The following is a 19,108-nucleotide window of genomic DNA, read 5'->3' as shown; positions in this document are numbered from 1 at the left end:
GTGGTCCTTTCTATTCCTGAAGGGATCAAATCCAGCTCTGCCTCCTGTCAAATACTGTTTGTATATTTTTCATTATACTGTCTTTGATTAAACCGTCTGTGGTAAATAGGAAAAGAGACATTTTCCATCTTTGTTGCCTCAGGTGAATGTCTCAGCTACCAGGCTAAAGAGTCTAGCTCTCCCATGTTAAACCTGAGTCAGGGAATCCTTTCTTATCTCATGAAAAGTTCAGGCACTGAAAGCATCTAATTCCAACAAACTTGTTGCTATTAGCCGGAAAGTAGGGTTATGCATTAGAATACATCTGGTTGTCTTTGAAAACTTTAAATCCATTTTGTACAAGGCTACTTCACCAGAAGTCTAACAAAATGCTTCTAGATTGAAGGTGAAGCCCTTCAGGCATGAAAAGGACAACAAACTCTTCAGTGTTGTGAGGCCTGAGACATTCTGATACTGTTACATTCAGAATTTAAGAATTTTGATTAATTTTAAATTAAGATGCTTCTAGTCTTCTAGCTTTAGGTATAGGCAACTCCTCTATATGAATTTTAAGTTTCATTAATCCCTACCTCTTGCTTCATTTCTTTTGTATGGCTAAGAAAGTTAATTAAGAGAGAAGAGCATGCCAACAATCTAGCTTCTTAAACTGTGGGAGCAATAAAAAATGCATTCTTGTGAAAGTCTCATTGCACTAAAACAATCCTAGTACATGGAAAACAAGGATCTTTGCTATGAAATGAAAAATATTTGCCCAATTTTTATGTTTCCTTTGCTGTTTCTGTTACCTGGATATGAATGGGCCTTACTGAAAAATTAATAACAAGAGCTTACATGGGAAATATCCATAGGATTTTGTGTATACCCTGTTCTTGTCTAAAGAGTCTGATAAAACAGCTGGTAGATATTAAGGACCAGCCTTCCCTATACACAATAAGTAAGCACTATATTATGCTATAATTGTATCCTAGAATACTGTAGTAGTATTGTTTTGGACTGCATGACCGTAATCTCAATTCTTATAAAACATCATAACTATATTGATCAATACTAATTTAAACTGGTTAAGGATCAGACATGCAGAGTGGAGCATTTACCTTAGTTAACTCAAATCTGAAATGCCATGATAATCAATAGGGACAGGATGTGATTCATTCAACCTCTTTCAGATACCTACACAGACTCAGACTAGCTGCCTTCTAGCACTGCCTGCTTCTTACTGCTGACCATAAAGACATCCCAGGGTGATCAGCTTAGAGGCAAGCATCTGCAGCATGGTGTCTTTCACTGTTAGTGGAAAAAACTTCAGTAGAGATTCACTGAGGGAATTGTATCAGACTCATGATTTCTGAATAGAAGTCCAGCAAAAGGTGGGTAAGCATTATTTAAGTTCTACTTAAACCTCGAAGTAGACAGCCAGTGCACACATGAGATTGAACATGGGATCTCTGCACTTAAGATCATTTCAGTACTATCAAAGTAGCCCTTCTCTCCTGTCTGTGTAAGAGTTTAACGTGTACTATTACAAACCATTGTTGTGATAACAGGGATTCTCCAACTGTCTGCTGTAGCCAAGTTTCAATAACCTAGGAGAGTCAGCATGACAAAATCACCCCTGACATATAACTGGTGTGGTTATACTGGGGCTGATTTTGGCCCTATGCATGTCAGGCAGAAGTTTATAATAAGGATTCCTTGTTCACTTCTCTGATGATCTGCTTCAACTCTTCTCAGAAATAACTGCTAACGGCAGATTCACTCCTGCTGCTCAGCTTCTCTTTTTCTTTTAAGATGAACCAGACCTGACAGACAACGTAAAACCCTCAAAGTAACTCTAATCCACTTCCAAAAGATGCCTCAGACTGTACAGTAGCCCAGGATTCTGTTTTGAATAAACCCATGCTCATGATCTTTGCAACTGAGTATTTCTAATGTAAGTGCCTGCAAGGAGGAGGAGGGGAGAGAAGCTCATTAATAATCATGATGGTTTCAGTATTGCATAACACGGTCAATTCAATCATCCACTGTGCTTTATCAGTTTTGTTTTATTGCAGTTTGCTTGTGTCTGTACAGTTCCCATTTTTGGGAACTTTAGTTCCTGGGAGCTTTCCTGCTATCCCCACTTCTAACACTGTAAAACGGCGGCCTGCTGTTTTAATCACGCCTCTCTTTTTCTAGTGTTGTTTGCGCCCTGGTACAACCCATCTGCCTTGAATCTAGTGCTCCACTGGGGCTGCACACATCTGCCAGCCAGACTACCTTCGTACACAATTACTCAATCCACCGTAAGGCTCTTTAATAGGAAACAAGTGTGACAACGGCAAGCTCTTTTTTCTCTCGCTCTCCCTCTCTCTTCCCTCTCTCCCCCTCTCTCTTTTTATTTTTTTTCTTTAAACCACATAGTCAAACCGCCCTAATAGAGATGAAGCTTGATAGATCTACCCAGGTGTAGGTGAAATGGTAGAGCCTCTAGCGTAATAGATGCCGTGCTCTTGTGCTGAAGTTCAGCACAGCGTCCTAAAGGATTGTCTAGCAGCAGTGAGATGGGTTGCTCTTTGCACAGTTAAAAAGTCAATGAGCTTCCTCCAGCTTACATGTATGACTAATTTAGAGAGCAACCTGGATCTAGGTGAGTGCTGCAGAACTGTCTCTTCTCTTCAGTGCACGGACAAAGCACAGCACACAGTAAGTGGAAAATTTGCATTTACTTATTTTACTTGGGAATTAATTAACTGTGTTTACTTTTGAGGGAATCCTCTAAAGGCTGGGCAGAAATGAAGCAGAATAATATTTGCATGCAGATCCCCCGTGTATTTCTTCCTGCTTCATTTTACACAGTGCCCTTGTCCTGCTACTTCAGTCTGATTGCTCAGACCATACAGCTGGTCTGAAGCAGATTTCTTATCTAAAACTGAGCTATATAATGATATCAATAACACATAGGTCTATTTCTCTATTAAGATATATGTCTGTACAATATATGGTTACCTAACAGATGTAGGGTTTAATAATTTTTATTATAAAATGCATAAATGAAAATCCTTAAATGAAGAAAGTAAAATACTCTAAACCTCTTTTTCTTTTTTTTTTTTTTTTTTTGAGGGGGGGGTGGGGGAGAGGAGAGGAGGGAGAGGAGGAATCAAGAAATGTTAGTCATTAAATAATAAAAGTAATTTAACCTGAAGAAGAAAGCTACATTATTTTGTTTACCAAACCATTGATTCAAATGTATTGAGAATGTTGACAAATTATAAACTAACAAACTGTATCCACTATTGTGATAGTAAAGCTTGAAACAAAAAAAGTAGGTTGCTTGTCTAAAATGCAAGAGGCATATTAGAACCAGATGTATATAATCTCAACTTTGACTCCTCAGTCTTTCATGCTTGGTTTCAAGCAGCCTTAAAATTACCTTTACTTTGCATTTACAACTTCGGATTCGCTGTTAAACTGTGCTTGAACTTGAATTCAAGATTTGATCTTAGTGCACACATATTCTTTGAGCTTCCTACCAGAGTTTTACTTTGCTATTGGGAGTCTGTTTACTACTGTACCGTATATCCTAAAGCACATTAACAAGCTTGCTGTGATGGACTTTCAGGTGGAATGTCAGCCAATGTAAAAGAAAGTGTCCATTGCATATACAAAATGTTCTGTCTAAGAAATAAACACATGCAGTCTAAAAAGGATCTGCCAGTGTCTCAAGTAGATGATGACACAGTGTAAGAATGCATACCAGAAGTTTGTCTGAATTTATTTTCTGGAGGATCCAATGAGACGCCACTTCTCACTTCAGGCTTAATTTATTTTGAACTATTACACAGGTTGGTGGCTGTTGTCAACACTGGAAGTGGAACAAATGAGTCTGCACAGTTATGCCTATAAAATGCTTTCAGTAGTCTTCCTTTCTGCAGAAGAGTTATATTCTTTGCTCTTGGACAGACAAGTGTATGTAGCCCTTTTAATTAGCCATGGCTTTAGGCTGCTACAGTTATCTTTTGTGCATGACAGCCATTAGCCTAATTCTGCTGCTGAAAAACATCCAGTCTGCTAACAGTAAACTTCTAAATATGTCAATTTAAAAAGGATGAAGTTGGATGTTTTGGAAGGTAAAATAACCATCTCAGAAGAAATATTTAGACCTGCAGTTGCTGGCATCAGACAGCGGTCAACGTCTACCCCCTACAGGGAAAGAATCTAATTTCATTGTGCCTCCTCCAGTGCATGAACACTGTAGTAGTTTGGTTCATACACTCAAGTAGTGCAGTTATTCTCTGGCTCCAACAACTGCCCCTTAAAGGTGAGGTCAGGCTGTGATTAATAGAAAGTCATTTTCAAAGAACTAATATATAGCATAGCTAATAATTAACAATAGGCATCTTCTCTATCTTAAATTTAAAGCAGTGGTTTTCTTTCACAGTTGCAAAGTGCAAGTGTGAATTAACAAGAAATTCCTGCTTACCTTATGTCAGCTGCATAATGTATTTATCCTGAATACAACTTTGCAATAATCCATACATAATAATGCGACGTAAAATATGGTCCTAGATATTGCAGTATATTGATGAGGTTAAGGTAAAACCAAGTACAAGTGAGGTGATAGAATTAGAGGGCACATTTTCCCTGTCATACTCACGTCAAGTACTCTGCCAGTATTTAGATCAAAACAAATCACTGTTTTTTCCAATCAATAAATTTAGAGTGATACTTAGCCTTTGTTTTCAATGCAACTCATTGCTCTGTAAGGCATTTAAGGATAGGGAAAAAAAAGGATGAAGATGTTGCCAACTGATACATTTCTATTTACATAACCACACTTGACAAAATTTATCCCAGTTTGCTACTCAACTTAAATCAAGAAAATTAAAAAATGTGATGCGTTTTGATAATGCATACTGTGTAACTATTGTTTTTTAATGTACTTTTTAAAATTCGGACATTACGCACTTACAGGTAAGTTGCAGTATCATCTACTATTTTGTATTGCATTTTTACAATAGAACAACTTTTAAATACTTTAGATAAGCATTCTGTGATACCTTTTCTTTCCATTTGTTTAGTATAACTGTGAGTTTTGAGTGTATGCAGTGTAACCACTTAATTTACTTCTTTTCTCACTCACCATCTTTCTGATATACACACACACATATACACACATATACTCACAAGAAATGCTGTGTCCTATGATTTCTCCCCACTTTGAAATAGCTTTGGATCCTTCAAGCCCTCTTCTGTTGTCTTCAGTACCTAAAATAATTTAAAAGTAAAAAATATGGCATTTCCATATTACAAAGCCTATGACCTCAGCTACTACTTGAGTGTTACAGAGTTCTGGGTTTATACATAAACTTGATTGTCATTACATTTACCAGAAAAAGAGCAAGCAGTAATATGTTGAACAACAATGTTTATTTCTGATATTAGTTAGTTCTGACAGTGTACTTTACAGCAATATGTCAGTTACTGGAATTATACCATCCACTTCTACAATAAATCTGATGTGTTAAAAAAAAAAAAAAAAAAAAAAAAAAGATATCAGGATCTTAAAAAATATACAGATCTGAAAGCACAAGTTATTCACCTAAATGTTCAGACCTAAGTTTGTCTTCAGTAGGCCTTTTGTTTAAATGTGTGAATACAATCCTAGGAAGCTTGGTTTAGGCACAGGCATTTGAGATTTTTAGCTGCATTAGTTCCATTTTCAACCAAGAACCCAATGGCAAATTCTCAGTTATAATTAAGATTTATAATGGAAGCATACTGTCTAACACTTCAGTAATCTGTATTAATAAATAATTTGTTAAATAATTGGTAATTTTGAAAATATTTTGTTAATAATCATAATTTGGCCATATTGTTTACTAAGAAAACTTCACTGAAGACATAAATATTAAGCAAAACTTTTTTCTTACTACAACTAACATTTCTACAGAAGGATTTAATTTTACTCCCATTTGCTTGTGTAGTGGAAGCTATAGGTATTGTATGACACAATGAGTCCTGTATTATCTTCTTTGATACTATTACTCATGGCTGCTAAAGACTTAATGAGTCTTAAACTGAAAAAAGATGTAGAAAAAGTGCTTATAGGCATAACAGTGTGTTACTGATGAGCATCAAAAGATTACCAGGACATTAGCTAGGGTTATAAGAAAACCTAAAATCTTGTATGTTCCACAAATCAAAAAGATTTTCCATAAGCAATCACTGAAGAAAGTTTCTCTTCATCTGTATTATTCTTCTTCATATAAAGCATCAATTTTAAACTAGTTCAGATCTTTGTTCTGCTAAGGCCAATGTACTACAAGTCTAGTTAGCAAGCATTGTTAGTGCTATTTACATTAAAATTATAGCAATTATTTGAACCATTGCACTGCAGTTTTGCAAACTTTACTTTTGTAAGTCTTCATTACTTCTTTAAATTTAGGTAGAAGAGAACAAAATTTGGTTTTCATTCTTCTAATGTTAAGTAAGTATCAATGCTGATTTGATGCATGAGCTGTTACTTAAGAGGGCAGTTTAGGTACTGCCATGGAAACTAAGCCTTTGATCTAGAAAGCTTATGTCCAGTAATAATTAGGTTTTGGTACTGAATGTCTAACACGTACTTTTAAAATAATGTTTAACACCAAGTAGGTCTGATTTAAATAGAAACCAATATTTTAGGAATCTGGATACAATAAAAGATTTCTTGCTGCTGTCTATATTAAAACTAAATCACCTCAAGTAAAAACAAAAGACCATTTTCAAAATCTCTAGTGCAATCAGACAATGTAACATTTTGTGTCTTTCTGCTCTGTATCAGAATGAAAGTCTGAAAATATCATAAACCTGTTCTTTTTGCTTATTTAATTCAGTGGTATCACAGTAAAGAGGTGTTGATTTGTTGATTGTTGATAATTCTATTCTTAATGAATGGACTTGCAGATGTTCACATTAGATGTTTTTATGAAATAGTGTTGTCATTCTGATTTATCATTCTGATACTCTATTACCAGTTTATCAAGTGTTTTTTCTCATAATTCTAGTAGGTTGGTCTTCAATGGAGGTTAGCAGTATATACAAATACACTGATGGCAGTATATACAAACATTTAGGAATAATGGAAGTAAAACTGCAGGAAGAAATTGAAAATAATGCTTTTCTAGAGCCATGATGTGTAGTACCTTCTTCCTATGAGGCACTGGAGTGCAAATGTTATTAAAACAGTGAAGGAGTGCATTTTAAGAACAACATGCCTCTGTCCTTGTTCTAAAAATGTGAGTTCACTTGGAATGATTAATGGGAAAGGCTTTCTAGTTTTTTTTTACTGCTGTTCTTTAAAGGGTGATAAAGATATATGAACCCCATGATATGCACAAATTCCATGCACAATGAGCATGAGTTTGATTCAGTAGCTCATACTCTAGTGTAAAACATCACAAAACAGTGGTAAGGAAACCATGAATCAGAATAATTTATTTTTCATTATTTTTTTTTTTCCTTTAAATTTAAGAGTGAGAAAAAGATTCAACTAGACAACAATAGGATTGGTTTGTGGTTTTTTTTTTTTTTTTTTTTTCAAAATCTTATTTTGGATTTACTATATTAAATTCAACTCAGGTGTTAACTCATTTGCTTCCCTGGAATTAACAGCAGGGCTCAATCTTTATTTTGAATGGTTTTAAAGTAACACCAGCTATGAATTTTGCTACTCTGACATCTTTGAAATTAAAAACCTGGAAAATTGGGACAAATTGTCCAACAATACTGCACAAAGGAGGGGTTGAGGTCAAATACCTGTTTGTTAAATTTCACAAAGTTTGTGCTGGACTTTAAAAGCTCCATGAATGTAAACCAGTCTTTGAAATATCAGCACAGCAAATTCACATGGTGCATATCACAGATGTGTGTCATACCTGTATAATAACATTAGTGTTACCCTCAAAATTTACATTGGAGAAAATGAAAGAAACATGCATAGTAAAAAGTAATGTGATTTCTACTGGAAGTTTTTTACCTCAGTAGGTTTTGACACAGTGTAAATACACCCTTCCATCTAGAGAACTGATACATGGCCGAGTTCTAGTAATGTTGGGTTTTAAATCATAGGTCTTATGCATCCACACAAACCTAGATTTCATTTTCAGTGCTGTCATAATGTGAGAAAAATACCTGTTTTCCTAAAATATGTTTTATAAAATTCCCAAAGAACTAGTTTATTAGTAAATCCAAATATATTCTTATTTTGAAGTAAGCACTGTAGATGACTCAGTGAGGATAGTGCCTGGTATATCTACTGCCCTAGCTAAGATTTTGAGGAGGACAAAAGGCGCTTTATAGGGACACAAAAGTTAAAGACAAGTACATCAGCAACAATACCATCTCTGTCCCATGAAGAGTCTTCCAGCATCATCTCAAAAAGTCTTCCCAGTCCTTCCTGCACTAATCACAAAATGGGGCATTCACCTCATGATCCTAAGCACTAGGTTTTAAAAGTACCACTTAAGCATCTGAAATATTAGCCTTCATAATATATCAAGTCTATCAAAATTAAAACAAAATAATTGTCACATTTAAGGGCCACAGAGATGCCACATTAAGCCTTATGACTCTCCAAGCTAAATAATATGCAGAAAGGGTGTGAACGAGGCTTGATGGCAGTGGTTTGCAGAGCTTTTTACTCTGTAGGGAAAAGCCTATGTCTGTTTGCTTCAATCAGCAAGATAAAAGGACTCATCCCTGACAAATCCTCCACTGGTTAATGCACAGCTGAAAAGTGATACAGTGCTATGGTGTTGATTTATGGACTGGATAGGACAGGACAGGAGTTACAGGGGTTATTTTACTTGAAAAATAATCACACTTACTATCTTATTAGTGGAAAAAACTCACCCTTAATTTAACAGAGATGATATTAATTTCCCTTCGATGAAGTAGAGATTTGAGAAGGCTGTGCAGATGGCCAGCACTTCAGAGAATAGCTCTGTCAGGGCTCCTTATGCATCCGCAAGGACACGATATGTCAGCAAAGCTAGATGGTCCACGGATCAGTGCTTGCATGTCTTCACAGGCCAAATTTACACAAAGTGATGAGCGTATGTGTGAGGTAACAGGGGTATACGAAGTAAAGCCCTGTTATTATTTTATGGCATTCATTGTGGTTCTTCAGTCCATCCATTTGTCCTGTTACAAGAAACTCCATCCGAGTGACCTTACTTAGCCATTTTAGCAGACTGAAAAAACAGATTTAATGATATGTTAAGTGAACTCTGTTATTACTGAAATGGCTCCCTTCACACCAGGTTTAAGGCACATTAACTGGGTATTGTGGGAAAACAGACACAGCTGATGCCCATGCTGCATTAGATCTGTGAAAAAACAGATAACTGCTGTCTCCAGAGAGAAAATTCTGCCAAAACTCACACTGACTTCCATAACACTTGGATCTAGCATGGGGTTTTGATTTAGTACCTTTACAAAGAGTTAAATGTATATAAACTTGCATTCATAGAAGAATACATCAATCACACTTCACATTATTAGATTTAAGATCTTGTAGGCTGCAAATTTACTTATTGTTAGCATTTACCACTATTTTCATGACCAATCACAAATCTGATGAGGGATGACAACACACATTTGCAGCAATTAATACAATCTCACAGAAAGCATGCTTTTATGTACTTGATAATCTCAAGTGTTTTGGATTTGTTTGGGTTTAAAAATGCCAGTGGCTACTTGTCAAAATTAATTTGTAAGTCTAAATTGGGTTTCAGTTCTACACCTGCAAAACAAGTGTTCAAAACTTGTAAACTTCTTCATGGATATATTTTTTTGGCATTCAGATACAGTGGAAAGAGGCCAAGACAATTTTTTATGGCTGAATTTAAACACCTGAAAAATTGAGTTTTTAATGAAAATGCTGACACAGCTTTAATTATTGCAGCATGAATGATTTTATTATACACTATCCACAGTGGCTATACATACAAAGTACATGCTTTAGTGTTCTAATATTTCATTTAAGAAAAAAGCAATTACTTAGCAGATGTAGAGAACTAAGCATAAATAGGCTAAACCAATACCTTTATGCTGTTTGAAAACCTATATGGAATGTTATTACCACATAAAAGGGTTTATACTTTAGACTCAAAGGTACAGAGAACCAGCTAAAGCAATAAACTGCTCTGGTGTACTTAATTAAAAAGCTTCAAGTTACTGAAGTCAATTGAAAAACAGAAGGTTTGATTCTTTAAGGTAATTTTGTCCTCTTCTGTTAAGTGCTTATCAAGTGTTAAAGAATTAAAATCCCGTCCCAGCAGTTTAAATAGAGAATAATTTGCTTTTCTTCTATTGAAGGTAATTCTTTATGCTGTCAACCTAGACATATGTAATAAAACGGGCAATGTGGATGTAATTGGGTGACACGGTTAGATTTAATTTACCTTTAATTAACCAGAATTGTAGAAGAATCTGGGAAATCAGTATTGAGACATTTCAGAAAATCATTTTTTAATGGCAATCTCTTTACATGAAGCTGGAAAAATTTGCAGAGAAAAGTGGAGAGCATTGCTAAAAAGTACTCCCATTTTATAAGCACAGAATTTCAGAGTGAGTTTTGACTCAGCCATGTGAAAGACCAACCTCCAGACTGGCTTTGTTAGTGAAACTAGAAAGATTATGAAAAATAATGGATTTCTGTGAATTATATTTCTACACTGTTTAGTTTTAATGCTGTTATGCATGATCCATTTTAGAGAAGTCAGTGCTTTTGGAAAGCCTAGGGTTTGCATGCACTTTCCCAACAAGTGCGTGTGGAATGTATACGGCTGAATGAAGGCTCTTGTGGTCCTGTTTCTTGAACCAGTTCTACACTAACTTTGGCATGTTTTTTTCTGTGATGTAATACCAGCCAAGAGCAGGCAGAGAACAGCAGTGCCCTAGGACATGCTCTGAAGCCAAAGGTTGCAACGTGGGTGGGTTGGACCCACCAAGCCAGACCCTTGCTGTGCTCTGTGAATGTCCACCTGGAGAGAGCTCCCCAGACTCTGTGCACAGCATCAAGCACAGCACAAAGAGACTGAGCAGAAGCAAGAAATCTGCTTCTGACATAAAAACATAGGAATTATTGCTCTGTTTACGTATCTGCTGTCTGTGTTTGAAATTCTGCAGTTTTACCATCTATGACATATATATAGGATTTAGCATTCAGATAACACAAAAGTGTTAGGAACAGAATTTGTCCCCTGCTCAAAGGAATAAGCATTTTGAGGTTCCATCTGGTTCCAGAATGGTTTTATGTCTGGAAAGAAATGCAGAACAGGTAGATTTTTAATTACTTGGATAGAAGGGGAAGAACTTGGTGATAGTTAATTATGAAGTTGTTTAACCAAACTTGAAGGATATAGGATTTAACTCACTCTGAGTTCATTCCTATTTCAAGTCACATAGTCACAGTAGAATTAGAACACTTGATAAAAATATCCAGGTTGCTACACCAGTTAATTATAATTTCTGAATTACTGATTTTACTTTTTCTACCCCCAGTTCCAACCATTAATTTTGTAATGTTATTGTCCACATATTGTATAGTCCTCTCTCTCTCTTTTTTTTTTTTTTTTTTTTTTTTTTCTCTGAAAGTGTGGATTTTTTTACAGGTATTTGTCCCAGATTAATTTCTGAGTATATAGAGTACTCTATATACTCATTAGGGTAAGGTCAAAACCCCCATTGGATGATTCATTTTTAGGTTGATACTTGCCCTCTGGATATAACTCCACTGAAAGACCAGTATTATCTGTAGAAGGACTCTGTAGCACTCATTTCCAGTCTTGAGATGCCTGTATTAGATGTTTAATGATACATGTGATAAAACTGGAGATAAATTCAGAAATCTTATGTTATAAATCATATTCTCTATCTCTTTGCTTACACTCTGAAATCCTCTAAAAGCACAGGCACCAGAAATGGAAACAACATCCAATTTAGTTACACTAAGCCAAAAAAATACAGAAGTAATTTAATTTCAGTCACCCATATTTCTTTGCTTGGTTTTGATTGCAGCCTTTCTCTTCATTTCAAGACAATGAAAGCAGTAACCCTATCAGTTATACTCATTTTAAAGGTGTGTCTTGATTGGTTTTTATGTGACTCACATTTTACATCAGCCCATGTAAATTAGAATCAGGCCCTGTATATGTAAAATTTTAGGTCTCAATGAGTTCATATTTCATTTGGTCCTAACCTTTTGCTTTAATTAACCATATTTTGCTCATAGTATGTATTGCAACATAATATTTCAATCAATCTTCAAGCTAGCTTCATGAGTGGATATTATGTTTCTTCTGCATGATATATATTAGGTGAAATCAAATATAGTAAAATCCTATTTAGTTCACATTCAAAATGAATGTCTACCAAACAATTTAACAATCTAACTTTGTAACAATGATGTTGAATAAATTTATAAATAATTTCTCCATTATTGTCAGAATGTTGGAATGCAAACCAGCAGTGGGGCAAATTTTCAAATACAGTATAAATTTCACATACACTATAAAGTAGGGGAGGGTAGAAGAACATGGTGAATTCAAGGGAGCAATATGATCTTAACATATAAAAGAAATTTCCTGCTTTTCAGACATGAATGTGCCATTTAACAGTTGTTACTATTTCACTGCAGTTGCTCATTTAAAAAAAAAATATGGGCACAGAAAAATAAGTAAAGCTTACTTAAAAATAAGTAAAATTTAAATAGTGTGGCAGTCTTATGTTTAATTTTCCAATAGCTATAGTGAATGCAGGAGCAGGTCAATAATGAATGAAGAATCCACCCTTCCATTCTCAGCTGCCCTGGTTCAAACCTAGAGATGTTTCTTTCCTGCAGAGGTTAACTCCAGAGAAGAGCAATGTCAACAAACCCCTGACAAGTGTGAAAGCAAAATGCAAGTCAAGCATGAAAACAATGAAGACAGATAGAAAAGAGGCCAACTAGTCATACCATTGATAAAATTAAATATGACACAAATAATGTTAATTATGATCTTGCTCTCGATTCAGATTGTATTAGTTTAGGAGCCCTGGAGGTAGTCTAAATTATATGTATTATATTTAGTTTGATGGGATTTTTTACACTGTTTTCTTTATGGCCTCATGGGCTAGATCCCCAGCTGGCAAAAATAAGTGTTGCTATTACCTTCAGTAGGACTGAGATCATTTACACAATGGAGGATCAGGCACCCCAGATGGATTTTCTGGCTGACTTGATCCTTGGATAGTTTTTTGTTTCTTTTTTTTTTGTTTGTTTGTTTGTTTGTTTGTTTGTTTTTTTTTTTTTTTTGTTTTGTTTTGTTTTTTAACATATAAAAGCATTTAGGGTTTAATCTCACAACATTTCTCTGCAAGCTTTAGAAAAGTGAACATTACCATACAATTGCCATGATGGAAAAAGGAAAACTAAAAACTTTCTCAGTCTCTGTAAAACATATGAAAAAGAGAGTGGGGAAAAAACCTCTTTTACTCTGCAGCAGTGCAAATGTGCTTTGTAGTGATGCCTCAATCTCTAAGTTTCCAGATCCTGGAATTAGTTAAAGTTCACCACAGTCCTTCATTTAACATGTGCCTCTCCCATATGCACAGAAACATGGACATGCAGGGGATGGTATGTATCCAGATCTTGCAATAGTGTGAAGTAGCTCTCTTTTATTGTTCCTGTAGCATAGCACATGGTACAAGGAATAATAGGTCTCAGCTGGCACTTTAGTAATACTAGTTATAATTACACCCCTGAAAGATACATTAAAAGAACATTATTATTATTATGGTGGAGCTAATCACTTCGCTGTTGCAATATGCTGGAATCAGTGTCACTTGCTCATATCCCCCCTCATGGCTTGCATAGCATGTGTAGTGCCAACTTTGTGAGCCATTTTTCAGTGTTTTGTTTTCTCATCATCATTTTAAGGGTGGCTGCAGATCATGTTGTAAATACAATAATCAAACTTGTTTTGATGATGGAATTATTAATATCCCTGTGGCTTTTGCTTCTCTATTATCTCAGTTCTTCAGAAATATGAATTTATATGTACAATTTACTTTCAAAATAGAAGTGTGCTATTAATCCCATTTTGGAGGGATCCTTTAACAACAACATGCTCTTCCAACTGATTTATATGGTTAAAAATGTACATCTACATGATATTTTCAAAAGTCAATTCCTCTAACAGATTTATTGTGTCATTAAATAATGTATAACTTTAATGAAACATTTATTAAAGTTATAAATTATGATTTCAGAAGGAATCTAGAGAAATCTGAATGCATAATTGTCAAGAATAACCAATGTAGAGAGTAATCATTAATGGCGAATTGTTAAATGGAGGTCAGTGTGTCAAGTGAGGGTCATGTAACAGTACTTCATTCCCAAATTTGTAAATGTGATAGAGGGTATGGTGGTCAGTCATGTACAAAACCAGATGAGAAGCAATGACAGATTACAGAAATTTTAAATCAGATAAGGTGTAGTATTCTCCACTGATTCATAGCTGCTGAATTAACTGTGGTGTCGAAGACATATTTTAGGTCTAGACAATAAACTAAAGAGATATGAGGATAAGAATGATAAAATCAGGTTCATTAAGGTAAATACAAGGTTGTGTTTATAAAAAAGAATAAGGAACAGTATAGTTACTTGGTCAGATTCCTTCACACAGGAGCACAGAAGACTAGGAAGTTCTTAGAGAACTTTCTTGTGCATTTTGCTATGGGAAACAGACATCTCATGTTTTACTTCTAGACTTCATCAAAATCTCCCTGAAATTCCATAGAACTAGTTTTTCCATGGGCTTCAGTGGGTTTTGGATCAGAATCTTTGAAAAAAAGCTCTGTATCAGATAGAATGACATCAGACATCTTACAGGATATGTTCATAGACGAGGAGGGATATTCTAAACTTCAGTTGCAATAACATAAACTGCTAGCTCATTTATAAGAATAGAAAGGCATAGGGAAAAAACCTTTGACAAGTATACAAAAAAAATGATATATACAGAGACAGAAAGTTTGAACATCCACCATCAATTCTTGCCTTTCTTTGAAATATTTAATTTCTGAATCATTGCATATTTTGCAATGAGGTAATTACATTTTATTGGCTTTAGAGACAAGGTTAGGTGATGCAAATGGTACTAATGACATTTTTAACACCTGTTGAGAGTTTTTCCTAGTTGATCACAAAGCAAACATTTTCTGCAGATGCTGTTTTCTTGAAAAATCACTAATATAATCCTTCCATAATACCAGCTGTAATAATACTATTAATATCCATGTCACTGCTTAATTAACATTTGTTGATTAGCAGTGGCTTTCCCCAATACTTTCAAGATGGTTTTGAACAAAGATTGGCAGGAATTTTCTGACAAAGTATTTTTTTGTGTGAGAGGAAAATCACAGCTTCTCACAAGTACTTTTGAGTGGAATATGTCACTGCTGACAGCCCACCCCTCAAGTAAAGCATAGGATGGGTGGATGTGTGGGACACAAGTGCAGAAACAGAGAAGCTCATCTGAGTTGTTGGGGCACTCAGATCATCTGTTTAAGCTGTTTTGCCTGCTGAAATCTCTGCTCTTCAGTCAAGAGAATTGGAGATAATTTTCTTCCCACCAGCTGAAGGCCTCTGGAGCATCATCTGCTTTGGGTGAAGGCATTCATCCTGACATCCCCTCAGCTCAGGCTGGTTAGGGGAGAAAGGAACTCACTGTTTAACCTACATGTACCATGGACCATCACTGAACCAGAAGCAGAGCTACTTGACAGCATAGGTGCAGCTTTTAATTCTCTTCTGGATTTTCATTATTTTGGTGTGGTTTGTTTTTTGTTGTTGTTTTTTTTTGTTGTTGTTGTTGTTTTTTTCTATAAGTGTCCTTCTGTGGAAAATGGGAAAATAGACTAAAAAAAAAAAAATCCTTTGCTGCAACAAAAATTAAGATAAAAAAGGACAGTGATATAGGTTAAGAAATCTTTCATCAAAATCAGAGAGGATGGCTGTACATATGGGTTGATTGGTTCTGGATTTGGTTCTGTATGTTTTGTTTTGGGAATTTAAGCCTTTTGACCTGAAACACAGTGAAATGAAATCACTGAAAAAAGAGCTTGAGAATTCTGCAACTTTCTTCTGAGAGTGTTACAATCTGAGTTATATTTTTCAATGTGTATAGTTAGGTTTTGAATCTTCCCACTCTTTATCTCTCTCCCTTGAGACTTTCTTTCAACCAATATTATTTCTGTAGTGACCCTTATCAAATACAGTACCGACCTGGTGATCAGAAGTGCTAATTTCCAAAGCTTCTATCTCTACCTGTTAAAGAAAAAAGTCACTTTGTTTAGGCTGTATGTCATATAGTGAAAAAGCACAAAACCTCTGTGATGTGTTTTACCCTCTTTTGTGACACTAGAACATCACAGCAGGACCTGGAAATATTGCAAATGTTTGACAGGAAACAATCAGCTAAATGTGGGATAAGGTCTATTTGGCAATTATAACGTATAATGATGAATACTTGCACTAATATGAAGATTATGAAAAGCTCCAATCATTAGAAGGAAAGTGATTTTATTTTTTTCTGTGCATGATGAGCATAATCAACATCAGTAATTCTCAAATACTAGAATACTCCCATTGATCAGTGGAAATTTTTATATCCCTGTTGTTTGTTAGCCCCAGTAGGCTGCTGAGACCTATGCAGCTGCTCACTTACTGCCCCAGCAGGCAGAAGGGCATAAGTGAGAATACTCATGAGTTGAGATAAAGACAGTTTAATAAATAAAGAAAAGAAAAGAAAAAATTGAAAAAAAAAACCAACAACAACAAAAAAACCAACAAAACACAAAAGAGCAAACAAACAAACAACAGCTAAAAAATAAAATAAAAAAAAAAAAAAAACCTAAGGACACTCAGACAGTCCCATGGAAAACTCCCCCCTATACCAGTTCCCAGTTTTTATTGCTGAATACATCACTGCGGTAGTGAGGAATACCCCTTCAGTCAGTTGGGGTCAGCTGTCCCTGTTCTTATTTACCCTCAGACTGCCCACTGACAATGCAGCTGAGAAACAGAGGCAGCCTTGATGCTGTATAGGTACTATTCAGCAACAGCTGAAATATCAGTATGCTATCAACATTGTTTGGTCACAGATCCAGAACACAGCACATTAGGACCTCATATGAAGAAAATTAATTATTCCAGACAAAACCAGCACAATCACTTAACAGTTGCTGTTAGAGAAGAGGTGGGTTTTTTACAGAGGCAAGTGTTTAAAATATTGATCTTTGGGCAGATATATGCATGACTTCTGTGTCCCTGAAAATTCAGTGAAACTCGTAGTAGCAAATTCTTCTGTTACTTCACTTTCACTTCAAATACTTTTAATTGTACATGGATAGTTTAGTAAGATTAATTGTTTTCATTGCAAAACTTTTATAGCAAAATCAAAAATAACATTTTTTCAAATCAGATTTCATTAATACTAAATGACTATTAGACTACATTAATACACCTGTTAACATATCTAGTTTGGAACAATATGGGATGTAGATTTTTTTTGTGAAAGTCTGGTAAATCCCAAAATTCTGAGGAATTTATAGTTCTCATTGTCACTGAAACAAAATCTATTTTTTGGTAATGATTCCAATGCAAACCAGACATGATTTTGTTATATTTCACTTTTTGTCACTGGATACAAAATAACCTAAAACTTCGATTGAGGCTAAAGATTATGGGCACATATAAACTAAGACATGGTTTATATGTGAGGCATGGGGAGACATAGGGAGGGAGAATGTTTTATATAAACTTTTTTATATAAAATTTTTGAAATCTAAGCCTGAAATTTCTGAAAATCATAGATAGTTGTTTGACTTATAATTCTTAATTTCCTTGATCTTGCATTCTCTCACTGAATGTTTCTTGAACTCTTGTAGCATAAGAAGTCACTCAGCAACTATTAGTGCTTAATTAAAAAAACAGTCATGAAGAATTTCCCCAAAGTGCTCCTTTAGGTTTGCCAGTGTATTTTTTCAAGGGCTGTGTCTCTTTCTGCTATTTCTAAGATGAAGATCGTTGAGACACAGTAAGTGCGGATTTCTGTAATAAGATTGCCTCATACAGTGGCATTCCCTCTGGAGTGAAGAACTGACAGTGTTGCAAATGCATCAGATCATTTAGAAGGACCTGAACTAGTACTAACCCATCATGTCTTCCAGGGAAAAACAGGTAAAAGAAAAAGCAAGTGAAAAGTCATCTCAACAGATAAGTTGTTCTCCAAGAAAAAAGGGCTGCTTTACACTTGTCATTTCAACAGTTTGAGTCAAAAGTGACCTACAAAAACACAACTGGGATTTTTTTTTTTTCTCATTGCATTTCATACACTCCAGAGTCTTCCTGCACTCTGTCTCATGCACCTTCTTAATCCCTTTCTCTCCCACTTTCCTAGACTCTAAATGTTCTACTGTTGTTCTGACTCATATTTTTCATCTGTTCACACTCCTTTCTTCATGTATTCTGCTTCATGCATCTTCTTGTTTCCCTTTGACTTTACCGAACAATATTTTCCTGTTGTTTTGCCCTATAGATCTTGCTAACATGGTTCTTGTTTCCTTACATCATTAATTGGTTCTTCCCTGCTTTTCAGAAAAGTCTTTGTTTTTCCAAACTCTACTAAGTCTTTCTTCAGAATCAAGGATGCCGGTCATACTGAAGGACACTATTACTGGAAGGAGGTGGAAACTATAAAAGCAGCAGGTGGAAAATCTGGATTCCTTCCTGATCCTGACATCCATGTCTTTGGACTAGTTTCTCCTTTAAACTCTTCATCTTTTTTGTTTATTTAGAAAATACTTGGTGGTTGTACCATGTATTTTCCATGGTAATAGTAATAGTAAGGATCATACAATCATACAATGAAGGATGAAATGTCTTCTTTTAGATATACTAAAAAGTGAGCTTCACAAAAGATTGTCACTACAGGGCTGTGGCATATTACTTCAGCCTCAGGTGTTGATTTTGCCTCACTAAATTCCTAAGAAAATACTTATTCTTCCTTCCTTGTCTTAAATTCTTGCACATTGGTTGTAT

General features: G+C 35.3%; 1 protein-coding gene across 1 annotated transcript in view; it reads left to right on the top strand.

The window, feature by feature from the left end:
• Positions 1 to 2,615: 2,615 nt before the first annotated feature.
• Positions 2,616 to 19,108, top strand: part of SEMA3A (semaphorin 3A) — a 336,738-nt gene continuing 320,245 nt past the window's right edge. The window contains exon 1 of the mRNA XM_032985231.2: positions 2,616 to 2,682. The gene's annotated coding sequence lies outside the window, so the exon portion shown is untranslated. The remainder of the gene's footprint in view (positions 2,683 to 19,108) is intronic.

The sequence above is a fragment of the Tyto alba genome, unplaced genomic scaffold (genome assembly GCF_018691265.1).
Source record: "Tyto alba isolate M040663 unplaced genomic scaffold, T.alba_DEE_v4.0 Super-Scaffold_2, whole genome shotgun sequence".
Taxonomy (NCBI): Eukaryota; Metazoa; Chordata; class Aves; order Strigiformes; family Tytonidae; genus Tyto; species Tyto alba.
The sequence above is the reverse complement of the archived record's forward strand: the minus strand, read 5'-3'. Positions and strand labels throughout refer to the sequence as shown.